General features: G+C 36.3%; 2 protein-coding genes and 1 long non-coding RNA gene across 16 annotated transcripts in view; 2 read left to right on the top strand and 1 right to left on the bottom strand.

The window, feature by feature from the left end:
* LOC134223873 (flotillin-2) overlaps nt 1-17,943 on the top strand; it is a 619,172-nt gene that overhangs the window by 331,692 nt on the left and 269,537 nt on the right. The gene's annotated exons all lie outside the window — the stretch shown is intronic.
* Nucleotides 1-17,943, top strand: part of LOC134224973 (uncharacterized) — an 89,269-nt gene that overhangs the window by 11,922 nt on the left and 59,404 nt on the right. The window lies entirely within an intron of this gene.
* The window catches only part of LOC134224970 (glucose dehydrogenase [FAD, quinone]-like), a 58,741-nt gene that overhangs the window by 39,086 nt on the left and 1,712 nt on the right, over nt 1-17,943 (bottom strand). The window lies entirely within an intron of this gene.

Raw genomic sequence — 17,943 nt, 5'->3', positions numbered from 1 at the left:
CCTCAGTCGAATGGTACTGTAGAACGCCAAAACCAAGGCATCATAAAAGCCTTGGCTGCTTCAAGACTAGACGGCAAAAACTGGCGAGAAGCTTTGCAAAAATACGTCAATAACCATAATAATCTCACCCCGCATAGCAGGCTAGGAGTTACGCCTTTCGAACTTCTTGTAGGATGGAAATATCGCGGTACATTTCCAAGCTTATGGGGCCATCGAAGCAGAAGGAGCTCGACCGTGAAGACGTACGAGAACGAGACGCAGAGGCCAAATTAGTAAGTAAAAAGTATGCGGATCAAGTTCATCATGCCAAGGATTCCGAGATCGAAGTAGGAGACATAGTAGTACTTGCTCAACACAAAAAAAGGTAAAACAGATCCCACTTTCGGGTCAGAAAGATACAGGGTAATAACTAGGAGCGGTGCAAAGGTGGTCATTGTGAGCAAGAGTGGAGTACAGTATGCCCGAAACATCAACGACGTGAAAACAGCGCCCACACTGGAGTCATTAGAAGATCGCAAAATAATAAACCAGAATAACCGCGAGAACGATATTCTTCCTAATGGTGATGAAACCTTAGTCCTACCGAACCCTGAGTTTGTGCAGTCAATACCAGAACAGCAAAATCAAGCTAAACGCTCGTTAAAGGAGAAGCGAATTATCAGGAAGCCGGCGCGGTAAGATAACAAATATGTATATACCGTTTTCTTTTGAAGTACATTGAAGGTAAATCGAAAAAAAAAATACAAGAAAAATTGAATTCGAATAAAATATGGAATAAAACTTACTAACCTACCAACTTTTTCGATAGCTGAATATCACATTCAATAAATACAGCAATGTACGTCCTTTCAAATTCTGCTTCCTCGTTTTATTTCATCAGAAAACGGCTGTCTCTATTGAGTTAGTCCTGCTATCGAAGACCACAAACATTGTAAGCTACAACAGCAGATGCAAGTCCTATGTGACGGTTCCGTCGGTTAATAGTCATGTATAGACGCTTGAATCGATCCTGGCCGACCCTGGCCGATCCTGAGCGCACGCTGAAAGGACTCGATACCCCGTCAGCAAAGATAAACAGCGATTTAAAACGGATATACAGCACTACTGTTTCTTTTGGTCTGTTTCATCCATTGGATGTAAATAAATACTTGTAGGCAAAACCGGCGAAACAGAACGACAAACACCAATGCAGGTACATAGTAAGGTACGGTAGAAGAACAACTGCACGTATATTAGTGAATAAAGAAAATATAAACAAACAAAAAAAAAAGATGACGTAAATAATTGTACTGCTTCTTATGTGGGAGGTAGTTCAGAATGTAGTAGTGAAGACACAAATGTCATGTATACGAAATATGAATTATCATCTGCTCAGTATCGACTCATTAGGCTTTCTGCGAGCGTGTACGCACACGCACATATCATTCACATTTTTACTCAATTTGTTTGCTACCACGAGCAGCTGTCACGGCAAAATCGAATGGGATTGCTTGCAACCACGAACCGTGCGTTCGTGTTGGTGAGAAATGTCGATGATAAAGTTTAATCGAACGATAACGGTATTTGATGACGCTTATTTATAATGGATGCACGATAAGAAAATATTTAAACAAGACATATTATTAGATAAAATTTTTGTTAACAACGAAATAAATAAATTCATAAAAAGGGAGTACAGGAGATGAAAGATGTAGTGATCTGGACATGATTTATAATAAATACTAAAATAATTGTATATTAGGTATATAGGATATCTGTTTATAAGCAAGATTTAAAATTCTGTATAATAACCTAAAGCAAAAAAAAATATTAACAGTGTAAATAAAACTGCGATGTTATTATTCCGTTTGAATAATATAAGCATACCATAAGATTGAGCCGATACACAAACCACTATAATAAATTATAGCAAATTTGAATTTCAAGTTTTAAGGTCACTCCTGACGGAATCCAGGATTAAAAGTGCTCGCGTTTTCGGGGGCACACCACTCGACTCAGAGGCGGCGCACAACTGTCATTTTTGTTGATTTAGCTTTGCTGCGTCGCAGCATGCGTGAAATAATAAAAATGACAGTTGTGCGTTGCTTCCGTATCGAGTGGTGTGCCTCCGAAAACGCGAGCACTTTTAATCTTGGATTCCGTCAGGAGTGACCTTAAAATTTGAAGTAATTTTGAAATATGATCGAAGTAGGCATGTCAGACCAAAATGCACCACGTGCGAAAGAAAAGACTCATTCAGTATTCTATTCTTGTGCCAGAAGGTTCTGAAACATACAGTTCTGCAAATTTTAAGAAAACCAACCAGCCGAAAATGGATGGGCGGAAACACCACAGATATGTGTTTCTAATTCTGGCAAGCAATGAAAACTTAAAGTGGCGCAAAAGGCTCGGCAAGACGATTTAAACATAATAGAATTAGTTTTGATGTGATATTGATATTGTGTATATTACCTGCACAAACGAATTGATGAATGTACTTCCTTTCGTCGGAAGTTTAATCTTGATGGTCTTGGTGGTTGACAATACTATTTGACGGTCTGCTCCAAGAACTGGTGCTAAAATTAGCCGAAACCTAGGTGATGAAGTAATGGTTATTATGAGGGATTTTCAATTTCGGGTAAATCTTTCATTGGTGTGAGTATCAACAAGATGCTAGAGATAAGCCCAAACAAACAAGGCGGGTCATTCATGGGCCAATAACTATCTTTCCAGATTGATAATACAACGACTCACAACTTTGAATTGACTAAAACACGAGAAAAATATAGCTAGTTTTGAAAATTTAGCCTGTTCTCCGGATCCTCATTCCTTAGAGAACCTTTGGCTTATACTTGCTCGTTACTTTTATGACAAAAGGTAAATGATTCGACGACATAAATATGATAAAATTTCGTTTTCGATCCTAGCATTTCGAGCCGAACACTCTTGGAAAAATGATTCTGTTCATAAAACAATGAATTTTTGAAGTAATTTCCAAAGAATGACTTTATCTTGTATTTTGAGATGGTTTCGGCTAAAATATTGCTAAACATGGATGAAAAATTGAAGTGGTCGTATTTTCATTTCGCACAATGTATGTCAATGTATATCTGCAATTATATTAATTATCATTGTAATGCACTGAAAAGTTGCGAAACAGAATGTGCTAACATTCTGAACTGAAATAACCATCATCTGTTATTCAGAAAATATGAATAAAAAACATGATGGTGCTATTTTTCTTGTTGTTCTTGTGTTCTTGATCATAATCGACGAGATCATGGTAAGTGAGATCGACGTATACCAAATCGTGGCAACCTTTTGCTATGTAGCATCTGAACGACTTCGATTATTCTGACTATGTTGTTGTACCAGCGCTTCGGCACTCTGATATACAAAATAAGCAAACAACCTTGCCAAATTGTTGGATGTTACCACAAACAAAGATGTGCAGGATAAGGATGGGCGTGCATCTAGTCTGACAAACGTATGGTGATCGAAAGGTGGAAGCAACAATTCGAGGCATGGAAGAACATTTATATGGCGTTGATACCACAGGCTCTGAGGGTCAAGGCATCGGAGGAGACGACTACGTCAAGACCGAACCGGGAATCGAACCGAGCTACCTTCAGCATGACCTTGCTTTGTAGCCGAAGGCTCCTAAGTCGGCGTCAATATACCTATGCCTGGCCTGTTGTAGACCGGCTATGAAGTATTTTTTCTAACACGTGCGTCGCTGGTAACAAACAAATGGGGCACGGGCCGCATGTTTGGCAGTCCTGATTTTAATTGTTTATATAAACATTCAGATACATACAGAATGCAACAAATCTTTCAGATGAATTGTAACAAAATCGAAGGAAATTTATTATAGAATCAATGAAAACATGCTTGAGGATCTTTGGAGAAATCTCAGGATAGTACTTGAAGTGTATTTTTAGAAACGGAAGAAGCATATTAAGCAGCACCCAGAAAAATTTCTGATGAAACTATTCAATCAATCAAAAGAATTTTGATAAATATAGAGAAGAATAAAACAAATCTGATATCATAATTCTTTCTGAATAATTTGTTATATCGGGAAGATTTTTGGAGAAACTGAAGAAGTTCTTATTGATTTTATGATATTTTTGTTTATTAATTGAGAAGTAAAAAAGTAAATAAGTCATGGGTTTGTAAACAAAATTGGGTGTCATAATGAAAGTCATAAAATTTATTTGTATTTTTTTAAGTGTTTCTTTAAGCTAATTAATTGTTTTAGAATCTCAAAATTCTCTTAGAATTAGGAGAGTCAGGATTCTATAAAAAAAAAACTAAGATCAAAAAGTATCTTACCGCATGGCTAAAGAAGGCCCTCGGGTTGACCCGGTTATTTCAATTAATTATGGAAAAATCACAAATGTGCTTTGAACCTGGTGACCCAACACCGTATACGCCAATGTTCTCATGAAAACATCAACAAACCAACTCAACGGAACGGGAACTCATCTATCTATCTATCGTTAGTGGTCGTTTACTGCCACGCGAATAGCTCACGAGACGGCGCGCGGTGAAGTGCAGTGGTCAGTGTCAGGCGGGCCGAACCCATCAGACAGACCACGTTGGATCTAAGAAGGAAATCGACCGACTGTACGCGCAACATGTACAAAAGAAAGAACCGGCTAACAAGCAAGCCTTTTCACTTTCGTTCGTCTTCGGAAGATTTTTTTTCGCTCCAGGTTGATTGTTGTGATTTGCGCTGCCTAGCCGCAATGACTTGCACAATGTTTTTATGATGCGCAATTGGTTTTTTTTTCGTGATGAGTAGAGATTTTTCCCCCAAATTGGATACCAATTTCGGTTTATATCACAGAATCAATGGTCGATAGATAAATTGATTGAAGTCGCCGATTTACTATCATTTTAAATTATCTATCCCCGACGGGGCTTGCATTTTCTAGTTTTTTTTCTTTTGTCATTTTTTCCATACTCTTTCAAAGACCCCTCGAGGGTGGTAATTTTCTCGAATCGGTCTATGGGTTTCCTGCACACGATAGTTACAACATTTTGAAAAGGAGAGTGAAGGAGAGGTAATTAACGTCTTGGCGGAAGCCTACTACTAGGCCGCGCATATTGGCTCCCCCGGACTCCGGTTATTGCATAATACAAAGTCAGCCAGCGCAGCGCAGGTGAGCGACTGTTTATCCGGTGCGAACGTTTCTGCGAGGTTCGTGACTCTATTGATCGATTGGGTGTTTGATGTCGGTTAAATAAAGGTAAATCTTTACGCGATCGTGGCTGCGTATGTTGAGTAACCGAGTCGGGAAAAATTGCTGCATATTTGGCTCAATTTAAATAAAAGAATTTGAGCGGTTGACGGAAATGACGATTTTTGCCTTTCTCGTACTACACAGTTGTACCGAAAGGCTACCATTTCACTCCAAAATCGAACTTTTTATAGAAGTCTCGGAGACCCATGATATTAAAGCCTGTCCACGTTAAATTTCGGACACTGTGACAATGTCCAATTGATTTGTAGCCATTTTATCACTTTGGACAAGAATGAAAACACGCTGAACTATCACATGAAGCGCAGATATTGAGCTGTCATGTATATTGATCGTCTCAGTAGTTTGTGAAAATTTAAAAAAATCGCATTGGATGGTGGGTGTCCGAAATTTAACGTGAACAGGCTTTATATACCAATCGACTCAGCTCGTCGTGCTGAACAAATGTCTGTCTGTCCGTGTGTGCACACGAAAACCGAAAAACATTAGCCACTTTTTCATATAGTAATTCTTAACCGATTTTCTCGAAACAAGTTGCATTCGACAGGGGACAAAGCCTTCTTGATCACTATTGAATTTGATAACGATCGACTATTGCATTTAAAAGTTATTAAGAAAATGGAATCTAACTATATAAGCGCCATATAAGGTTGGTGTCTTGGCTAAATGCGAGAAAGGCAGTATCACTACTCGGTGAATTAAGTAGGGTTTTTTTTCAAAATTAAAAATTTGCATGTGCATTCCTTTTTACTGAATAAAAAAACAATTTTCATCATTGGGTGAAGAAAAATTTTGTAAGCAAAAACATCTTGAACATTAAAAAAAAAGTCTATGAAAATGATGTGTTGGTAATAAAAGGAGCTCTGCATAAAAGTATACACTGTAAACAAAATTGTTCAGACTGCAACGTAGATTGCAAGTAAACCTTAAAAGAAAATCAATTTTCTCAAAAAAAAAACATATTTATTTTTAGCCCTATGAATCAAAATGTAGAAATGCAGTAACGAAGTTACTATTTTTTAATTTTAATTTAAAAAAAGTTTGTGTTAAAGAGGCCATAACATTGAAATTTGCTTAATTTTATTTAGTGCCCTGTTTCTGAATACATTTGCCACTACTTATCTTTAACTTATCTTGCGCTTCATGCACCGAAACATTTTTTCTGAGTGTCTTGAGAAGTGTTCATGGAAAGTTAAGAAATGAGTTGGATTTTGTGTAGAGCAAATAGCGCATCCAGTAGGTGACGGGAATATTGAAGAAAAAAACAATGCATCTAGCCAGATTTGTGAAAGTATTTTTTTATAAAAAAGTGTGAACTGCAATGATCGACAAACGTGCGTATGTAAAATCCAGGGATGAATCCAATGCCGTGCTCAGAAAAAAATAAATCCGTTTTTTACTTTTTGAATTTTGAGCGAAAGTTCGATCAGCAAAATTTAAATTCTTCAAATCCAGTGAATCAATTTTTGATCTTTTTTACAAAAAAGAAGGTAAATAAATATGCTATTGATCACTCATCAGGGTTTGCAGAAATGGCTCTCAATAGATAACGAACAACGATAAAAGAGAGGCTGGTTAACTGTTCCGAATCATAACAAGCCATGATAACAAATTTATCAAACTGGTATACAAGAGCGAAAAAACAGAATCGGATAGGCAGCCCCACAGAAAAATGGTAATTCTCGCTTTGTTTTCGCTCCTTTCGTGTTGGTTACTGCACAGCTGTGTAAAACAAGTTGAAATGCATCATCAGAGCCAGCGCTTACCGCATTTGGAGCTTTCTAAATAAATTTATCATGGGGTATAGCCTCCCGAATCAGTTCTCTATCATGACAACTTGCGAAAAAAGTCTCTCGCGATATGCTACATATCGTATGTGTATACAGAGATGATAAGTGAGAGACTTGTTCTTTCTCTTTAGGATTCAATCCCTGTCACTCATACATTATGTCTTGATCAGAAATGTGTTGAAGAAGTTATTAAAGCGTTTCATTGCCTCCCCATACAAACAGACGGACAAAAATATTTTCTTTCTTCTTTCGAGCTTATAAGATGTTTTCGATGTTGTCATAACAAGGAAATCTTGTTAAACAACAATCTAAGTAATTTCGCGACTAACTTTTGAAAAGGGCCTAATATTTTGACTCTTTAACAAAAAAATATATAAATCTCCAAACGACCAGTGTTGGGAAAAACTCAAAATCTCAAAACTCATAAACGATTCAAATCACTCGTGATATCCATTGGAGGCGTTTTGAATTTTCCAGGGTTCCTGGAAATCTGTTATCTCAGAGTAAATGCCAAAACTTATTTTTCTAATCCATGCCGGTTCCATTCTCTTGATTAGTTCTCGCGTTATGCAGAAATTTCTGTTCAATTTGAATTGAAGCCCCCTTTATCAGAACAGGAGCGATCTCGAATCACCAAAGAAACATTGCTTGTCTTCAAAAACCCTCACGCCGGTTTCCAAGTCAGGGTCAGACAGACAGACAGACGAAAATTCATTGAGATAAATCAATTCTAATTCTTGATCTTAAATTCAATTATAATAAGAATTTTAGTATCTTTTGTCTTGTTGAAAACGTTTATTAATATTAAATTTTCATGGAAAATTTGAAGAAAGTTAATTTATGAAAAAGGTTTAAACTGTTAAATCAAGACACAATGTGTGAGTAAAAAATATTATTGCTATTCACATTCATTTAGTCAAAATTTCAGTATATCTCTGAAATGGTTCTACTTTTTGAAGTCCACACACGATTGTACCTGGAAAAGACCATTATCTAACTGAGTTCAAATATGCTATAAACTAATGTTATTTTAAAGCCATATTTACGTTGAAATGGCGTTGAATTAGCGTCGTCCAACTATTGGTGTAAGAGAAAGTAGGCGAAGAAAGCCTCTCTTTTAGATATAATACAGTTAGCAAAATCGTGGTAGTTACGTTTGAGGCATTGTAACTAGTTATTTATTCATTTCTTTGAAATTAATTTTAACATGCAACGTATAATAACTACAGATTTTTTTTAATACTTTATTAACGTGATTTTTTATCTTAAGGTAAGTTCATCACGGTACTAACTACAGATGATAAATCATCTGCAGAACATCTGCACTAACGTTTTCTCAACAGCACTTATGAACACAATCAACAAGGATCCTATAACATCCTGAACATTTGATTTTACTGACACGTGTATAGTATCTGTCATTACAGCACCAGAGTCTGATTCCATATTGACAGTGAGTTCAAGTTAATGAATATTACACTTGGAGCGCATGTACTTCAATTGTATTTTTCATTTCTTACAGTCAGGCATACATTGTTTGCGCACTTCGTTGCTTGCAATAAATACATTTCCTTCCTCGCATCAATCGTTGAACCACCAGCAGCGTCTTGAATTGAAAAAAAAAATCGTTATTGGAAATTCATAATTTTCAACATTTGAAAGCATAAACCGCATGTACAAAACGTACGTAATCACATTTGTTTATGGGCCAACAATGTATGTGCGATAGGTATATGCTCGAAACAAAGTCTCACCAAATCAGCAAGTGCAATGCTTGCTCGATATGCTCCAAATTATGATGACTACATAACAGTTCTATTGATAACCTAGCTTGCTTTATTCGCTAGTAAATTTGGACCAACTTCGACTATTAACGAAATGGAAGCGGGCCCCTCCTTTTGATTTATACGATGTTCCTCAGTTCCAACTGAACTTCCTTTTAAATGGGTAAATTTACACATGCTCGTCGGCGTTGGATGCCTATCGTTGGTTGTGTTTTGAATAGCTGCCCCCTGTGCAGTGCACCTGTGAGCGCACATCAAATGAATCTGAAGTGTCGGCTCGCGTGGCTCCATATGTACGTACTTGGAGAAGTTACTTGCTGCCAATTTCCTTGCCATGTGCCACTTTTTTTCAAAGGTGTGCTTCTTGGCATTGGTTCAGTGTAATCAATTTTTGCTACAATAGATGGATGCAAAGAAGCAAATTTGGTATTCCCGTTTTCTTGTGTTTGTTGTTTTGATGCATATTGCTTATATTCAATTTCGGAAGCATTCAAGGGAAACTGTAACAAAGTACACTATTTAGTTACCTGGTATAAAATTATATGAGGTGGCTTATTACAAGTGATTATATGTTTTGCTTTTGTTATTGCCATACTTCTCATCATAAGCGATTATTTCGCCAAGTCTGAGTGCGAAATTAATCAAACCTCCGATAAATAAATCGGCGTGATTAAGAGCCCTTGAATCTGGCAAACATGAGGAGCCAGCACTCGAAGCACTTCGCTCGCGTAAATGATGCTTGAAATTGAAAGCAAGCTTAATACTCGTTCAGATCGGATCTAGGCCATAGAAGATAGTTCAACTGGCGATATTGAGACGCCGCTTATAATTGGATGACTATGCTATGTTTTTTGTCTTGGCGTCTTTTCTTATTAATAAATATATAAGTTGAAGTTTTAGATGAATGGGGCACAGAAGTGGAGAAAAGCGAAAGTTACTTTCTATTTTTGGCTCTCAAAATAGATAAAAGAAGATGTTCAAATTAACATGGTAATTATTTTCTGATGAAATTGACTTGTAAGAGGTCGCAGTTGCCCCTTGATTGAATAAATATAAGGAAAGCTAAACATCGGTGGTGTGGCATTGACTAGAGTGCGGCACTGCGTGGTTACCGAGATTTGGGAAGCGTTTCAATCAAAGAAGTGGAGGGCAGACGTCGTGTGATAATCTACAAGAACTGTGATAGTTTGAATTAATGGAACCAGAGTGTAAAATAATCGAAATTTTTTGGTGAAGTCCACTTTTCTTCAATTGTCAGTTCACTTCCAGACACATTCATAGTCGGCTCTGGACAGTCAATATTCAGTTGAATATTAGTCATTGAATATTTAAGCACATTTTACAAATTGATAAATTATCTGAAATCTAAACACGTTTCAAATGAGTAAAGTGATTTATCACACAGGACTGAATCCGATTTTCATCCGCGAGGCACTTTCAACGGTAAACAACAACATAAACAATGCTAATAATGTTTTTTTCTGCACATGGTAAGCACACTCAGTGACAGTCGAATGAATGAGTTTTTGAAGTTGTCGTCTGACTATGTCATTCTATGTTTTGAATATTCATGCGATGTTTGTCAAAATTCGGACTGAAGTTGCTTCATGAAGATGAATATTTAAGGCTCTGAATGGAACTACCGCGCAATCACACCGCTGAACATAGCCTAAAAGATACTCATCCAAATTATATGCCGTCGACAAAAGGTTAACGCCAATGATGGAAATACTTGCCGCATATGTGGTCGGGGTTCAGCGAAACCGCACCAAGCGCCTTTTTGAACGACTCGTAGAATAAAATCCAAAAGTAATTCATATTTGTTGTTGGATATCCTCAGTTATGGGGTAGAAGCAATGAGAATTGATAGAAGGTGAGGAAGAAGACCAAATGCAAGTGTATTAGTGGATGATGGAAAATGTAAACAGCAAATGGTGACATACTTATTTGCACGGCTTCTTATGGGAGCTCGTTTGAATGTAGTAGTGAAAGATTTTTCGCCATACACGAAAGGCACGCACACAATATCAAGGATATCCGATACGAACATTTGTGCAAGAAAATGGGTAATTTTTCATTGGCGCTTGGTGCGATCTGGCTGAGCCCTGACAATGTCCAGTTCTTAAACAAACTTTGGTTGATTCTTATGCAAGAATGATAAGTTGGATGGGTGTTTGCTTACCAAAAACATCTAATTGCCGTTAACCTACTACTTCTGACACTTGTTTCGAGGCTGACTTTTTTGTGGTACTTGCTTGCTCTTACATTCGCGAATATGTGGAATAAAAGCAAATAAGGGGGTCAAACGCAAAGACTAAAATAAATACTCCCCCTAAACAATTAGAAAATTTCCATAAGAAAATAGAAAATTGCCAATAAAGAAATCAGGGTATGAGCAATAAATAAATATAAAATTTCCACAAATAAAACAAAAATAAATAAGCACTTTTAAAAGCAAAAATAGCAATTATAAAAGAAGAATTTTCCATAAATAAATGAAAATGTTCCACGAAAAAAAATACAAAATTTCCATAAATAAATCAATATTAGCAATAAACAATTACAAAATTTTCCACAAAATAAATATATTTTTTCCATAACAAAATAAAAATTTTCCTCGAAATGATCAATAAAAAGCAATAAAAAAAAGAAAATTTCCATTAAGAAATATAAAAAAGCAATCAAACTGTGCTTTTTTTCCATGGACGACCCCTTCTTTAAAAGCGTTTAAAGTTCATGTAAAATTTCATCAGCTTTATTGCTTTCTTGTATTTTTTAAAGGAAATTTTATTATTTTTCATTGCTTTTTGTTGATTGTTTTGTGCAAAGATCTTAATTTTTTGGGCAAAAAATTTTTATTTTGTGAAACATTTTGTAATTTTTTATTGCAAATATTGATTTGTTTATGGAAATTTTGTATTTTTTTCCGTAGAACATTTTGATTTCTGTATGGAAAATTTTTCTCCTATAATTGCAATTTTTGCTTTCAAAAGTGCTAATTAACTTTCATTTTTTTTGGAAAATTCTCAATTATTTGTGGAAATTTTATATTTGTTTATTGCTCATACCCTGATTTTTTTATTGTCCATTTTTCTAATTGTTAATGAAAAATTTCTAATTTTAAATGGAAATTTTATTTAGCTGCCCTGTGCCAAAAACTTAGTTTTGAGAAAAACAGGTGTTAAGTTTTTCAATATTTTTTCGTTTCATACAAAATGTATGGAAGTTCAAAAAATTACTACTTTTCTGTGAATTTTCACATATTTTATATACAACATACAAACAATATAAACATATTACCGCAAAGCTCTAGAACCAAAGTATTTTTTGCTGACTACAGCAAAACTACTACTTACTATTTTCCAAAATATCACCTCCTCTGCTTCTAACCCCCTCAAATGTATGGCAGAAGTTTGTTTTTAATGTTTCATTGTCGGTAAATGGTAGGTATTTTTCAAAATAACCGAAATAAGCATTTTCGAGCATTTTCGGTGCTTGTTCTTTTAGTTTCTGTACGAGTTGGATGTTTCGGAATATCCTGTCCTGTTGCTTTCTTATCGTTTTGTGCTGATGTTCTTCCGTGCCTGCTATTTAACAACCCTTTGTAGGAAGTTAAACGAACTCAAAGACGGTTCATATTATGCGCGAGTTGAATCTCGCTGTGTGAATTTTCCAAAAAAGCGTGCACTATTCATCTCATCCATAGAATCAGTTTTTTTTTTTTGTATTTTCTCCATTGTAAAAAACAATACATTTGCGGATACTAATTGACCATAAATTTGAAACCGCCAGGAACAAAATTATAAAATGTATGTTTTTCCACACTAATGGCCATATAAATCGTCGCATCGTGGCAGAGAATCATACCTTGGACTCCACAAGACACTTCGACCGAAAACGCTGATTAGGTCGGTGGGAGCTAGTATGTTTTTTGGAATGTATTCACTTGTTATAAAACAAGTTAGTGCTATTCTATTTGATGCCATCACTCCAGATATGTATTCCAACTCTTTTTGCTTCTTTGTAGGCATTACATCTTGCAGAGGAAAGTGCCGTCTCACAACTTAGTAGCACTTTCACAATTATTCACGGCGAGGTTTCTAAACTACACACTTAGTTTTTATTTCTGCATGTCTGCTGGGGCACGGCTGTGCGAATCTCGGTAAAAGTTCAACATTTTGCTGATATCCCGGTAAAAAAAGTGTGTAGGTTACCATTTCTTCATTCGTTTATCAGGAGGCTAATACATATGACGATACTCACTGATGCTCGTTTTATAACACTTATGTCAATCACCAAAGCCATTAGTTGTATGCATATTTCTACTTTTCAAAATCAGATCGAGAAAAAAATCGTATGTTTGGATCTATATTAATTTTGAAACTTGTTGATCAATTGTAGGCGTCCGGAACCGGTTTCGACACACTAACTAGGGACATATACCTGAATACCTTCAAGCTATTTCAATATTCAACGTTTTTACGAAATAGGGCCTTTGATCGAACACCATTTGGCCAAATGCCTCTTTCTGCTCAAGAAGACATTTAGCCGCTTTTTTCTTCTTTTCTAGCGGCCAAATTTGGTTCCATTTGCTCGACAAATTCTTGAGTTATGCAGAAATTTGTGCTTAATTTATATGCGAGTCCCACTCTTCTAGAGGGGAAGGGGTCTCGAATTACCGAAGAAACATTTATTGCCTTCAAAAACTTCCACATGCCTAATTTGGTTACATTTGCTTGATTAGTTCTCAAGTTATGTGGAAATTTGTTTTTCATCATTTGTATGAGTGGGCGTCTCAAACCATCATAAAAACCTCCCCTGGCCCCAAATACCCATGTATGCAAAATTTCACGCCGTTTGGTTCGGCAGTTTCCGAGTATGTACACTCCCTGTCATATGTTTGGGTTCAAAAGTGCTATTTTGGTCTAAATTTTAACATGCTTCCAATAAGAATGTGTAGTGTCGAACATCTCAAGTTCAAGATCCACTCATTGTTTTTCGAATGAGCCATGCAGATTATATAAAGGACATAAGACTAAAGAAATATGAGCAAAACACTTTGTCTTATTTTTTAGGGGGTGAACCCAAACTTATGACCGGGAGTGAATATAAGAAGATTGATGACATTTTCAGTCCGAGGCTGACTTATCTCGTATGGGGTATCGGCAGGCTTTTGCGCTTCGGCAGACCCCTCTGAAATCGCATTTGTATATTTAACTTCAATTCCAACTAGCTGCAATTCTCGAGGTTGCACACACGATTACGGATGAGTTTGGTCAAAATTATGTTTCTATCTTCGGTAAATCATCCGTAACCCTATTATAAAACTAGAAATTGGAAATTTTTCGCTTATGGTAACCTAAGCCAAATTTTCTGAAGCTATATGCTCTCCGGCTCAAGATCCGCAATACAAAAAAAAATCCAGAAATGTCGATTGACATATCGGCATTCCAAATTTCCCCCCGTGCGTTAAAGACTGGACAATCAATGTTTGGGTACAATGTCGCTGTTTGCCTTCACGAGCCGCGATGCTCTCTGACGTCAACGTCTTATTTATTCCGCATTTCAAATGAAGCATACGTCTGTTACGGTATGATGCTGGAAAACGGCCAGCTCATGCTTATGCTCTGGTTTTATAAATTTTTATGTGTCTATTAGTTTTTTTTTACACGATCATAGAAAACGAAATACGTACGTATCAGTTCATATAATAACTGTAGTGATGGAAGCAAAAATTGTGATCTTATAATATATAAGTGATTTATTTTCAAATAGATTATGGTATTGCTGTTATACTTGATTGAAAGACTGATCTATTTTTTTAAGAAAGCGATTCTGTATGCTTTTATACAATAGTTGTATATAAAGTTTAAATTTATTTGTATAAGACTTTTTGAGATGCGTTTGAAATTATTTATCGTGGTGTTTTTGTTTAACGATCTGTCTTTTTTCATTCTAAGATATTTTTATAAATAATGACCTTGAAATTAAGACGTTCCAGACAAAAAAAGGAAATGTTTTTTTTTATTTCATCAGTGCATGTAAACGATCTATTATTCATTTTCGTATTCTTAGAATTCAAATTATATCTTACTGGTCTTCGAAAGGCCAAAGGGGGGATAATAAAAATTAATATTAAAACGAAAAAAATAAAGAAAAAACCTTAATTAATCGACCTAGTGGTGTTGATGCCTTTCTCGTGTAAAAAATGCTGAAAAAAATATGAATGAGTATTTTTTAGCGTGTTTGGGCAAAAAATAGTATTTTGGCGATAACTTCTGATCCCATAGTCCGATCTTGTCAATGGGACAAGATTCCCCGTCGAATGGAACCTGTTGTAAGTAATTCAAACAATGCTAAGTTCCAAAAAGTGTGTCTAAAAAATTTGTACACATACACACATACATACAGACATCACCTCAGTTCGTCGAGCTGAGTCGATTGGTATATAACACTATAGGTATCCGGGCCTCCTATCAATAATTCGTTTTTGGAGTGAGCCTTTGTTGTACGAGAAAGGAAAAAACTCGAATTAGTTAAAGAATGTTTTGAAAATCCTTAAAATCATCCGAATTTGTTGTGTTAAAAAATCCGAGGGTTGGGCATAATTGTTTTTAAATATTTTTATCGGCCTTATTGTATATATATTAAAGTGTATAACTGGATGCAATTCAGTGCCGTACGGTATAGCAAAAGCAAACCAAATCCAGCACAGCTTGAAGGTTAAGCGTATTTTAGATCTATGACACCGTGTAAAATTTCCCCTCCAATCACGTAAGAGATATCGTCTCGTCAACAATATAAATTCACATCCGCGCTCGTTTGGAACGCTTGCTCGGTCGCGTTTTGTTAGTAGGATTGACACTGCACAGAGCTTACACAATACTCCCAGTTGATTTTTGTTTTCGATCTTCCAATCTTTAACATCGTCGCCACCGCTGCGTAACACGCTGCGAAACCGTTTCCATGAACTCAACTCCTCTGCAGGTCTTTGTAAGGAAGAGCCTTAATACAGTTGTTGGTAGTTAAAAGCAATTTTCATTTCAGCTTGAATTTTGGTGTTGCACTCAAAAGTTGTACGAATTTTCCAATGGGACCTCGAATTGAGATGAATGTGCGTTTGCAATGTATTTATTTATGTTTATCTGGATACTTCAAAGCAACAAGTTGCATCCAACGGGAGGAAAAAATATCTAATTTTTATTATGAAAACTTTACCACAAATCAAAAAGGTTGCTGTAAAAACGCATTCCTACAAATGTCTTGCACTTCTCTTACACCAATTTGTAACGAGAAAATCTATATCTTCTTCTTCAATGGCTCTACACTCCAACTGGAACTTGACCTGCTCTTCAACTTAATATTATATTAGCGTTTCCTCTGTTATAAATTGAAAGCTTCTTTATGCCCACCGTTGCATCATAATGTAATCATGTGTGGCAAGTACAATGGATACACTATGCCCAGGGAGTCAAGAATATTTCCCACCCGAATCGGCCCGAGAATCGAACTTACCATCTCCAGATTTGTAATCTTACGCCTTTACTCGCAATATATCCAATTGCAGACCCTGCAAAAATGGTATAATATTTACTCCAAAAACAGGTCTGCGGTAGGAGACCTACATTTTTCCAATTTTTTCGCAATAAGTTGTAATTAAAGGGAAATCCTGTCTTTTTTATTTACTTCAAGTGATTTTCAAAATAACATTTAAGTTCATCATTTAGGAAATCCTGTTTCATTGTTTTCAATTGGACTATATCGGATACAATCAACATACTGTAAATAGGAAGGTACGGGGAAAATGCCCTAAACGTGTAGAGGAAAAGTCACTTTTTGACACTTGTACTCAACCGATTTGTTTGCAATAATGCGTCGGGAATTCTTCCAATGAGTTAGTTCAGCACTCATGAGTATCTATCAGTTAGTGATATTTTAAGATTTTCTTTTAAGCATTTTACGTTTTGCCTTTCTCGTAGAACAAAGTTGTACCGAAAGGGTATCCTTTCTCTCCGATAACGATCTTTTCATAGAAGCATTGGAGACCCATAATGCTATATATCAATTGACTCAGTTCGATGAGCTGAACAAATGTCTGTCTGTCTGTCCGTGTATCCAAGGGTCGTCAAGCCCTTGGACAAAGTCCCTGCTGCCACCTGTCCGTGTATCCGTGTGTTTGTATTTGTGTATGTGTGTGCTTAAAAGAAAAGAAAAATATTGGACAACTTTTGATATAGTAATCATTACCCGATTTTCTCGCAAGAAGTTTCACTACTCATGAATTAAGTTAGGTTTTAATTGTAAAAAAAAAGGTATCGTCACCGCTAAGTTATTAATGTTTTCTTCTTTTTTTCTTTCTCGTACAACAAAGTTGTACCGAAAGGCTATAGGATTGCTCCAAAAAAGAACTTTTGGTAGAAGGCCCGGAGACCCATATTGTTAAATACCGATCGACTCAGCTCGACAAACTGAAGTGATGTCTGTATGTGTGTATGTGTATAAATTTGCAGGCACACTTTTTTGGAACTTAGCATAACCCGATTTACTCGCAACAAGTTGCATTCGACCGTGAAACCCATTGTTTTCTATTGAAAATTGGCCTAATCAGACATTGCATCGTGGAATTAGGGCCCTCCTTAGCCGTGCGGTAAGACGCGCGGCTACAAAGCAAGACCATGCTGAGGGTGGCTGGGTTCGATTCCCGGTGCAGGTCTAGGCAATTTTCGGATTGGAAATTGTCTCGACTTCCCTGGGCATAAAAGTATCATCGTGTTAGCCTCATGATATACTAATGCAAAAATAGTAACTTGGCTTAGAAACCTCGCAGTTAATAACTGTGGAAGTGCAGAATGAACACTAAGCTGCGAGGCGGCTCTGTCCCAGTGTGGGGATGTAATGCCAGTAAGAAGAAGAAGAAGATCGTGGAATTATTGAAAAATCATTGTTTTTTATGTGATTTGTTTCTTATGTGATTTTTTTTTTTCAATATCCTCCCTAATGCACCGATGGAGGCATCATCAATGCTAGGTGGATTAATCTGATTTTTTTAGTGCCTCTTGGCTATTAGAATGAATAAATTATTCCTTTTCTTTTAATCTGGGTGGTTTCTATTCATGCTTCATT

This window comes from Armigeres subalbatus, chromosome 3 (assembly GCF_024139115.2).
Source record: "Armigeres subalbatus isolate Guangzhou_Male chromosome 3, GZ_Asu_2, whole genome shotgun sequence".
Classification (NCBI taxonomy): domain Eukaryota; kingdom Metazoa; phylum Arthropoda; class Insecta; order Diptera; family Culicidae; genus Armigeres; species Armigeres subalbatus.
The sequence above is the reverse complement of the archived record's forward strand: the minus strand, read 5'-3'. Positions and strand labels throughout refer to the sequence as shown.